We start from the raw sequence: 11,095 nt of genomic DNA, 5'->3' as shown, positions 1-11,095 counted from the left end.
CGGACGATTGTATGCCTGGAAAAGCAAAAATCAACTGGAGGAATTATTAGGAGCAATACAGTAACTCATCAAAGTGTCGAGTTATATACGAGAGTTTTCAAATTTAGCAGTGCTGATGTTTGGTCGTGGGGGGAGTAAAGCCGCATCTTGTGCACTGGAGAGTGTTTGCTTTGCTGGTCCCTGGCCTCTATTCAATGAATGCCAGTAGCACCTGTCCCTGGCCCAGTGTGTCAAATAAAAATGTCCCCAGGCCCTGCCGAATATCTGCTGGAGGGAGGGAAAATCACCCCTACCTGAACTGTATTGCCCAGTTAATCTATAAAAATAAATAACTTTCTTACATTGAAAGAATGGTGCCTGGAAAATCGTAATGGGGTGGCATCGCCGTGCAGTGAGCTGAGCCTCAGCCTGGGACGCCGGCATCTCCTGTGAGCACGGATTCGAGTCCTGACCACTCCACTTCCAATCCAGCTCCCTGCTAATCCTCCTGGGAAAGCAGTGGAGGATGGCCCAAGTCCTTGGGCTCCTACACCCGCGTGGGAGACCTGGAAGAAACTTCTGACTTCAGGCTGGCCCAGCCCCAGCCGTTGTGGCCATTTGAGGAGGGAACCAGCAGATGGAAGACTCTCTCTCTCGCTCTCTCTCTGTAACTCCATCTTTGAAATCAATCAATCAATCAATCTTTAAATACACTAGGCACTAACTATATGTGACTTAGCTAGTGTGACTGCGTAGTTGAATTCTCAACTTGATGTCACTTTAGTTCAATCTTTTTTTTTTTTTTTTGACAGGTAGAGTTAGACGGTGAGAGAGACAGAGAGAAAGGTCTTCCTTCCGTTGGTTCACCCCCCAAATGGCCACTACAGCTAGCACGCTGTGCCGATCTGAAGCCGGGAGTCATGTGCTTCCTCCTGGTCTCCCATGCAGGTGCAGGGGCCCAAGAACCTGGGCCATCCTCCACTGCCTTCCCGGGCCACAGCAGAGAGCTGGACTGGAAAAGGAGCAACTGAGACAAGAACCCGGTGCCCCTACTAGGACTAGAACCCGGGGTGCCGGTTCATCAAGCGGAGGATTAGCCAAGTGAGCCATGGCGCCGGCCAACTTTAGTTCCATTTTTTTTTGTTTTACAGGCAGAGTGGACAGTGAGAGCGAGAGAGAGACAGAGAGAAAGGTCTTCCTTTGCCGTTGGTTCACCCTCCAATGGCCACCGTGGCCAGCGCACTGCAGCCAGCGCACCGTGCTGATGGATGGCAGGAGCCAGGTGCTTCTCCTGGTCTCCCATGGGGTGCAGGGCCCAAGCACTTGGGCCATCCTCCACTGCACTCCCGGGCCACAGCAGAGAGCTGGCCTGGAAGAGGGGCAACCGGGACAGAATCTGGCACCCCGACCGGGACTAGAACCCGGTCTGCCGGCACCACTAGGCAGAGGATTAGCCTATTGAGCCGCGGCGCCAGCCTCCTGGTATATCTTGTCCTGTCCTTGCACTTAAAAACTTTCTGAGTCAATTCGCTTTGTTATGGCATATGGTCCCAGCAAACAACTGGGCTTTACTGTTATTTTCTGACATCATAATTGGCTCTGTTTTATTTATTAGAAAGGAAGACAGAGACTCAGACCAACAGAGACCCTCTACCCCGTTTCACTCCCCAAGCACCGTCCCCGGCCAGAGCTGGGCCAGGCAGCAGCCAGGAGGTAGGCACGAATCCTGGCCTCCATCTACCTGAGATATCACGGGCTACTCCCCAAGCTGCAGCTCTGCAGGAAGCTGAGTTGTTTGTGGGGCTGGGACTCAAACCCAGGCACTCTGATACGGCACATGGCTGTCCCAAGGGGCATCTTAGGCACTAGAGCGAATGCCCGCCCCAAGATTGCTTATATACGTATTCAAATGTATTCCTAGGGCATATGTATTTGATCTTCATTTTACCAGTTCTGTTATACTTGGTATTTTACTATTTTGAAATTTTGTTTCCCCATATGGCCTGGAGAGAGAGAGAGAGAGAGAGAGAGCCACAATGGCTGGAGCTGTGCCAATTTGGAGCCAGGATCCAGGAGCTTCTTCCTAGTTTCCCACATGGGTGCAGGGGCCCAAGCACTTGGGCCATCTTCTACTGCTATCCCAGGCCATAGCAGAGAGCTGGATAGGAAGAGGAGCAGCTGGGACTCGAACCGGTGGCCATGTGGGATGCTGGCACTTCAGGTGGATGCTTAGCCCACTATGCCACATCGCCAGCACCAGTTGTTCTAGTTTTTAACTTTTTTTTTTTTTTTGACAGGCAGAGTGGACAGTGAGAGAGAGAGACAGAGAGAAAGGTCTTCCTTTTTGCCATTGGTTCACCCTCCAATGGCGCTGCGGCCAGCGCACTGCAGCCGGCGCACAGCGCCTATCCGATGGCAGGAGCCAGGTGCTTCTCCTGGTCTCCCATGGGGTGCAGGGCCCAAGCACCTGGGCCATCCTCCACTGCACTCCCTGGCCATAGCAGAGAGCTGGCCTGGAAGAGGGGCAACTGGGACAGAATCTGGCGCCCCGACCGGGACTAGAACCCGGTGTGCCGGCGCCACAAGGCGGAGGATTAGCCTAGTGAGCCGCGGCGCCAGCCTGTTTTTAACTTTCATATCTTAAACTGCCCCCACTCTCATCATTTAGCTGCTGTCAACTTTTTTTTTTCTCTACCTCAGAGGTGGGATTCGTGTTTTTCTACACTCCCACCTTCTCTCCCTCCTGGCCTGTGCTGTCACCTGTCTCTTCCATGGCAGGAGTCTCCAGGCTTCCACCCTGCTCTCTGTTCACAATCCCCACCATTAGGTGAGCAGAGGCAGGGTTTGGCGCTCGGCAGTTCACGGAGGGGTCACCAGGGCGGCTGCCCCTTCCCCGCGGCTCTCCACTCACTGCAGGCACCAGCTCTCTCTACCCGACGGTCTCCACTTTGCCCTTAGACAGCGCTGTGGCTGGGCTGTGGTTTGTGCCCCAGGGGCTCCAGAGCTGAAAGCCTGGGCCTTAGTGTGTTGCTGCTGCGGTGTTGGGCTCTTTAAGTGGAGTGGACGGTATCGCTCAGGGACTAACATAGCTCTCCTGGGCCCCGCATGGTTCTCAGGGGAGCGAGTTGCTTTCGGGTGAGGCCACCCCACGTGCCGGACCCCTTGGCATGCAACCCATGGCTTTTCCAATTTTTCTCCGTGTTGTGATATAGCCAGGGGCCCTCACCAGGGTGCCGGCATGATGCTGTTGGATCTCCTAGCCACTGGAGTCCTGAGCCAAATAAACCTTTTTTGGCACCAGTGCTGTGGCGCAGTGGGTTAAAGCCCCAGCCTGCAGTGCTGGCATCCCATAGGGGCGCTGGTTTGAGACCCGGCTGCTCCACTTCCGATCCAGCTCCCTGCTATGCCCTGGGAAAGCAGTGGAAGATGGCCCAAGTCCTTGGGTCCCTGCACCCACATGGGAGACCTGGAAGAAGCTCCTGGCTCCTGGCTTCGTTTTGGTGCAGCTCTGGCCTGAAGCACGTGGTTTCTCTCTCTCCCTCAGATAAGTAAATCTTTTTAAAATACAAGGAAAAAATGGAATTAAAAATAAATTTATTTTAAGACATCTAGAGTATACTAGAGAATTCTAAATATGGTAAGGGTAAGTTCTTCTGGGAAGAAATGGTTTATTTAATAAATGAGCTTGGCAAATTCAACCCATCTGGAAAAAATATAAAGTTGGACTCCCATCTTATCTCACATTATATACACAAACGCATGCCAGACGGAAACATAAAAAAAGTTATAGCAGGATTATAAGAAAACTATGTGGCAGTGTGGCTGTGGAAGTAAGTTCCTTAATGAAGACAAGAAACTCAACAGTTCTAGGAAAAAGGGGACCCTTGAAAATCCACATAGATCTCAACATGTTTGTATGGCAAAATATTTGAAAACCAACATCAGAGCACAAGAGATCAGGATATCAACATATGTGGCAGATAAAACTCAAAATCTCTACTCTAAAAAGGAGAGCGGAGACCAAATAATCCAATACAAAATGAGCAAAGAATGTGATTAGGAAATCCATAGAAAAGCAAGTTAAAAAGACCAAACACGAAACAAAGGCTCAAAACGCCCAGAGTTTTCAGTGAAGATAAGATGCCACTCGACCCCTGCACAAGGGCAGGACGATGAGTTATCTAACCTCCACCAGCAGGTATGAGTGTGAGAGAGGAAGCAGCCATGGATGTGGGAGCCGCCTGACCCCATCTGCTAGCCGTCCATGCCCACACTCACTTTGTCTCAGCATCTACCCACTGAAACGAAGGCGTAGCAGAGAGGGCTCATCGTGCGGGGGAGTTAATTGACCATAATTCATGGTAGGAAAACCAAACCAGGAAACTGCCAACAGAGGGAATGCCCACGCAGCTGACACTGGCTGAAAAACTGCGGCACCTCCACTGCTGAACACAGTGCAAATTAAGACACGTATCGGGGCATGCAGGGTAGAGCTGCCAACAGCAGTGCCAGCATCCTGTATGGGCGCTGGTTTGAGACCCAGCCGCTTCACTTCCAATCCAGCTCCCTGCTAATGCACCTGGGAAAGCAGTAGAAGATGGCCCAAATGCTTGGCTCCTTACGTGCATGGGCAAGACCTAGAAGAAACTCCTGGCTCCTGGCTTCAGATCAGCTCAGCTCTGGCCATTGTGGTCATCTGGGGAGTGAACCAGTGGATGGAAGTCCTCTCTCTCTCTCTCTCTCTCTCTCTCTGTCTCTCCTTCTCTCTCTGTGTAACTCTGGCTTTCAAATAAATTAATAGAAAAGAAAAGGAACAACACATTTTTCTAAAAAAAGATATTAACATTAGAGGGAGTTGAGCAAAGGGTTTGTGGGACTCTCTGTACTATGTTTGCAAGTTTTTTTAAAAAATGGGAATTAAGCCTTTGTTTCCTGGTTTCACAATCAAAGTTGGCAGGGTTGGCTGGTTTTTGGCGATTAGTCAAAGAGACCAAACCACATCCCCACCCAGCTCCTTGGTCTCTTCTTGGTTTCGGTGGCAGGAGCAGCCGTGCTGGCCACAAAGGCAGACGGCTCAGTAGAGGGGGGCTCCGCCAGTCAGAAAGTGGGAATGTGGGATCAGCCTGCAGAGACCGGACCACAAGCCCATTGTACCCACTGGTGACAGAGCAAAGGCAGAACCTGCAAACACGGGCAACACGGTGGACGCCCCCCAGGAAGCGAGCTGCGAGAGTCCACTGTGCTGTCAACTGCCCCTGGGGACCACCTGCTGGATGGTCAGCCCTCAGGAGGAGAGTACGGCGGGCTGAAGCGTCACCCGTGATGCCACTCTCCCAGGGGAGGGCCGGTTCAAGTCCCCGCTGCCCTGATTTCCATCTAGCGCCCTGGTAATGTACCCAGGAAAGCAGCTGGGTAGGGCCCCTACCACCCACATGGGAGACCAGAGGGAGTTCCCGGCTCCTGGCTTCAGCTGACCCAACCCTGGCCATTGCAGCCATCTGGGGAGTGAACCAGCAGATGGAAGATTTCCCCCCCTCCCACCGTCTCCCTCTCAAATAAATCAATAAATCTGTCAAATAAAATAGCATGGAGAGCAGCTACATTTAACACGTGGGTTTGGGGACAGTGATCTCTCAGCACGCTTGGCTGTCATTTTCTCCTCTGCACGGCACAGTTCTGATGCCAGATAGATGCTCGCTGTGCCAGCAAAGGATCCCGGCAAAGGTGACGCTGCCTCTGAACTGGCTTCTGCTTCCTCACTAATAGAAACTTATTGACCTAGAGGATTACTTCCGCTCCAGGAAGGTCTGGTCAGAGGGGATGATGTAATGTCACTAAAGCCGTCACCACAAGCCAAAGCTACTCCTCAGAAACCTACTTTCTGAAGAGTCCCAGGACCGGAAGTCAGATTGCTTCTCTTGGGTCTAATCGTGGAGACGTACAGCGCGTACAGAGGAGGACACATGAAGCCTGTTTGTTTTTTGACAGGCAGAGTGGACAGTGAGAGAGAGAGAGAGACAGAGAAAAAGGTCTTCCTTTTGCCATTGGTTCACGCTCCAATGGCCGCCGCAGCCAGCGCACCGTGCTGATCTGGTGGCAGGAGCCAGGTGCTTCTCCTGGTCTCCCATGGGGTGCAGGGCCCAAGCACTTGGGCTATCCTCCACTGCACTCCCTGGCCACAGCAGAGAGCTGGCCTGGGAGTGCCCCGACCAGGACTAGAACCTGGTGTGCCGGCGCCGCAAGGCGGAGGATTAGCCTAGTGAGCCACAGCGCCGGCCACCCATCTCCACTTTCAACAGCTGCCCCCCCCCCCCACTTCGACACCTTGGCAGGAGCAGAATGCTGGTTTTTCAGCATTTATAGAAAGTCTGACATCACGTCTCACAAGTGAAAAATGTCCCTTCTCCAAGCAGGCCGGTCTGGCTGCTGCTTCAGTAGTTTCGCTAAATAAGCCACTTCTTCTGCAAGCAGCTCTTCTTGGCCCCGAGTCCTGCTGTGCTGAGACTGTCGTCCACAGAGTGCGGAACTGTATCTGGTTTTCACTGAAGTGGACCCTGAACATGGAAGAGCCGTTTTGCCCACCTGTTTGAACACCTTGTATGAATACAGAAGGATGCTGAAAGCGTGTCCCAACCATCTTTCTGCGTACGGCCGAAAATCCTTCTCTGAGCTCTAGTGATTTCTAGACACACAACTAGCAGGTGCGAACAACTCGTGGTGTGATTATACTTTCTTATTCCTTATAACCTTTACCATTCTTATTCCGTTACCAGTGACAATGACTGATTTCCCATTCTGCATACCTTCCATAATTTATACTCAGTATGCGGCGAACTATTTGTAAGTCCCCAAAATATCTCAGCAACCGAGGAGAAATATGGTTAAGTTCATCACAAATCAGATTTAAAAGACACCTGATGATTTACTTGTGTGCAAACGTTTCATGTCTAAGGTTCAGAAGAAGTACACAGAAAAATTCTGTGTATAGTTTAATTCAGTCCAGGCTAATTTTTTCAAAAGATGTCTTCTGGAAAGAATTTTTAAAAACCATATCTTGGGCAAATCTTGGAAATCCTTCATCTTCTGCTTCTGAAAATGATTGACAGGGCTACACAGCCAATTTGACAGCTTTGAATTAAGGTTTCAGCTTCAACAGACCCCAACTATAAAGAATTCATCTTTTCCAAGGATTCTTGTAAAGTCTGCTGTTTTGAAGTTTTATTAGTGAGAACACAGTGCATTTAGGGCACCTCATTTCCAGCATCTTCCTGTTTTTTTCATGCTCTTTGCTCTTGTTATTATGTCTGCAAAGACGATCTACCAGAGAAGTTGTTATACATGAGTTCAAAGGGTTTCATGTCCATTTCAAGAAATTTAAATAAGCAAACTTGTCAATCTTTGTAGAATTCATCATCCCAAATGTGAAGAACGTTCAAATAACATTTTTTCTTGACAGATGTATGGCTTAGATGGAACTAAAAAAGTAAAAATAATAAAAAGTTATAAAGATGATTTTCTTTCACAATATGAATGCTAGAAACCAAACAATTCCACAAAGAAAACTGCCAACCACACAGGTGATCTCTGGAGTTCCATCTTGGCTAATCTGCTGTTCTGTCTCGTGCCATTACTTACATTTTTACAACCACCACCAGCTGGTTCAAGAGGAGATCACGTTCTTCCTAATAGTACGTAATTAAGTAATGAAGGCACGCTTCATATCATGGCAACCAACAATCAGCTTATTTCCTAAGCTGCACAAAGGTACTACAAAAAGTTCATGGAAAGGAGTCGCAGCAGGCAAGGGAGGAGCCTGCAGGAGGAGCCTGGCCCTGCTGCAACAGTAGTTTTTCAGGAACTTTTGGAAGATGTCTCATATAGTAACACAGTAATCATTTTTGGATTAAGTTTCTAAATATGCTACAGGAAGGACACATTCAAACCACACAACTAACACAGTAGAATATATGTTTTTGCAACAGATAGCTGGGTTTCTACTCATCACAAACAGCCCACTGATCAGCCCAGGGCCAAAGAATGCCAATGCCTAGCTGGACAATCAGGTCCCGTCTCTCCTTGGTTTCTGTGGTCGGGCGATTTGTTCTCTGCTTAAAGCAGCTCTGTTGAACTCGGTCTGTCTACAGGTTTCTATTTGAATGCGTCAACGTGCGGCATAAAGGCCAGTCCCCTTGTCCCAGGTCAGGAGAGCCTTGTGGAGCCGTCCAGCGCCAGCACTCCCTGTACCTTTGTGATGCCCACAACTGCCGGGTCCTGTTTCTCTCATCCTCCTACAAGTGTTCATCGCTGAAGCTCCCTAACGGATTTCCTGAAATCCGCCCTGCAGGCTCCAAGATTTCACAATCATCATGATTTCAACCTCTTACTCCTACAATGACGTAATCACACACACACAAATATACTTAAACTCACTGATACAATTTTAGCCTTGAGCACACAAGATTTTCACTCCAAATTACATTAGAAGGCTTAAATTGGAAAGTAGCCATTGGGGCTGGTGTGGTGCAGCAGGGTAAGCTGCCCCCTGTAATGCTCACATCCCGTATGAGTGCTGGTTCGAGTCCCAGCTGCTCCACTTCCCATCTAGCTCCCTGCTAATGCTCCTGGGAAAGCATGGCCCAAGTGCTTGGATCCCTGCCACCCATATGGGAGACCCAGATGGTGTTCTTGGCTCCTGGCTTTAGCCTGCCCCCCCACCCCCAGCCCTGGCCATTGCAGCCATTTAGGGGAGTGAACCAGCGGATGGAAGGTATTCTCTCTCTCCCTCTCTCTCCCAGTGTTCCCCTCTCTATAACTCTGCCTTTCAAGAAAATAATAATTATTTTAAAGAATTTTTGAAATAGAAATAACTATTAAGATCTTAACACCAGATGGGACCAATATTTGTTCCTATTATTAATGCTATTGCCTTGGTTAGATACAATGGTAACCCAATCAGTCCCTGCCCACTGAGCCCACACGAGTTCAGGGATGCCAGAATTGACCTTCAAGTTGGCAGTCCGTATTTTGGCTAAAAAAAAAAAAAAAGACTGAGGCAAGGCTGGAGTTAAATAGAAAAAATATTGGATAGTGAAGCTGAAGATGGATTTTAATGCAACCCAGTGTGTGTGTGTGTGTGTGTGTGTGTGTGTTTGCGCTGATTTAGCATGCAGTCAATTGTGGCAAGGCACACAGACTTCCTCGCCACACATTGCTTTCCTGGGGACACTATTTCCTCACTGCTTGCATTGGGAAGTCAAGGTTGCAGCAGGGCCAGGCTCCTCCTGCAGGCTCCTCCCTTGCCTGCTGCGACTCCTGGCGGCCGCCCGCAGTGCCCAGTGCTCCCTGTCTTGCCGACCCATCACTGGCCTCTCTCTCCCACCTGCACACAGTGCTGTTCCCAGAGCGTCACCTCTTGTGTCTTCCCCATGGTGAATACCACCCTGGACTCCGAGCACGGAGTCCTGAAATTGTGCACGGGACAGAACCTTCTCTGGAATGCACTTCTTTGTAATGCATCATGTTCTTTCCAATGCACACACATCTATGATAAAGTTTACTTTTTAAAATTTTAGGCACAGTAAGAGATGGACAACAGCTGATGTTAACGTAGAACAATCATAGCAGTATGCTGTAATCAGAGCCGTGCCACCGTGCTCTCTCCCTCCCTGTCTTTCTCTCACAATCCGAGTCTCTCGCTGTGCTGCACTCCTCATTCTAAGGACGATGGGAGGTGATAAAATGCCCGTGGGATGAGCCGAAGTGACGTGAGTGACACAGACACTGGCATCGCAGTGTTGCATCAGGCTGTTGACCTCCTGTTGGAAGACGGTTGCTGGAGCTGGGATGATGCTGGCTGACCAGAGGCAAATGAAACTTCAGAGAGTGAAACCGTGAACGAAGGAGGAACGGACTTACCTCCCTCTCTACAGGCATTGGACAGGGCCCCCCGAACCCAGTAGGACCTCATCCTAACTTGATTATATTGGAAAATAAATAAATAACCCAGAGAAGACCACATTCACAAGTGCTGAGAAACCGATTTCCATTCCAGCCCATCTTTTTGAAGGGCACAAATCAACCCGAAACAGGCCTGATGGGTGATTTCAGGAAGAGAGACGCCTAGGGGGTGGGCGGGAAGGGAGGGGGGGTCCCTTAAAGTAAACAAAGAGTAAAGAGGAAAGCACTCAAAATACCCCCCGTCCTAGAAATTACCTTGTTTATATAAAGTTCTGGGCGTGTGGATGAAGAAATTAGAATGTGCTTGCAAGGCTATCATCAAGTAATCCCCCTATGTGGTTTAAGCGTGTGCCAGGCGCTATTTCAAGCACTTTATGTATATTAATTCCTTCAATCCTCATGTCACAACGCTGTCTTATAGGCACTATTATTATCCTACTCGTTTTACTGATGGCAAAACTCAGGCTTAAGAGACACAGCCAGCAAAGCGGCTGAGCCCGAGTCAAACCAACTATTCTGGCTTGAGACGGCCCCGAGGCTGGCTAACGTGGTGTTATCCTGTGCGTGGAGAACACGGCGCTGCACACGCAACGCTGGTACCTTTCAGAAGACACCAAACTAAGGTGTCAAGGTCAAGTGCATGACCTTGGCTTCCCATGAGTCTGCATTGCATCCTAGGTGCAGACCAACTCAGGGCGGGGGGCAGGGAGGGGCGATGGAAGTGTTCTTGTCAGAGTCACATGGAGTGGGTTTCCTGCAGGAAGGAGAGACTCAGCCACCGAGGCAGGGCAGAGCATGGCAGCTGACGGCACCCCCTCCAGTGTCCTTGAACCCCAGAAACAGCCTCCCTGCCTTTTGCTAGACGTGAAAGACAGAACACTGAACACCCTTCACTCATCAGACTAACAGCAGGCAGAGCCCAGAAAGGCTGCGCCCCCGAAACCACACCCATTTTCGCACGCCCCGTGTCCCAAAGAGTTAATAGTGGGAGCGAGGTTTGTCTGTCCCCACACTCCCACCCTCCAGCTCCAGGCCTGTGTAAACATGGTCCCTGAATCCTACAACTCTGCCAGGGGCAAGTTACTGGTTTTGATTATTTAATGGGACAACGGGAGCATCTGTTGCCTTGAATCTCCTGATGTTTCTGTGCTAAGGATAG

This window comes from Oryctolagus cuniculus, chromosome 18 (assembly GCF_051225735.1).
Source record: "Oryctolagus cuniculus isolate XC-2025 breed Fujian yellow rabbit chromosome 18, ASM5122573v1, whole genome shotgun sequence".
Classification (NCBI taxonomy): domain Eukaryota; kingdom Metazoa; phylum Chordata; class Mammalia; order Lagomorpha; family Leporidae; genus Oryctolagus; species Oryctolagus cuniculus.
The sequence above is the reverse complement of the archived record's forward strand: the minus strand, read 5'-3'. Positions refer to the sequence as shown.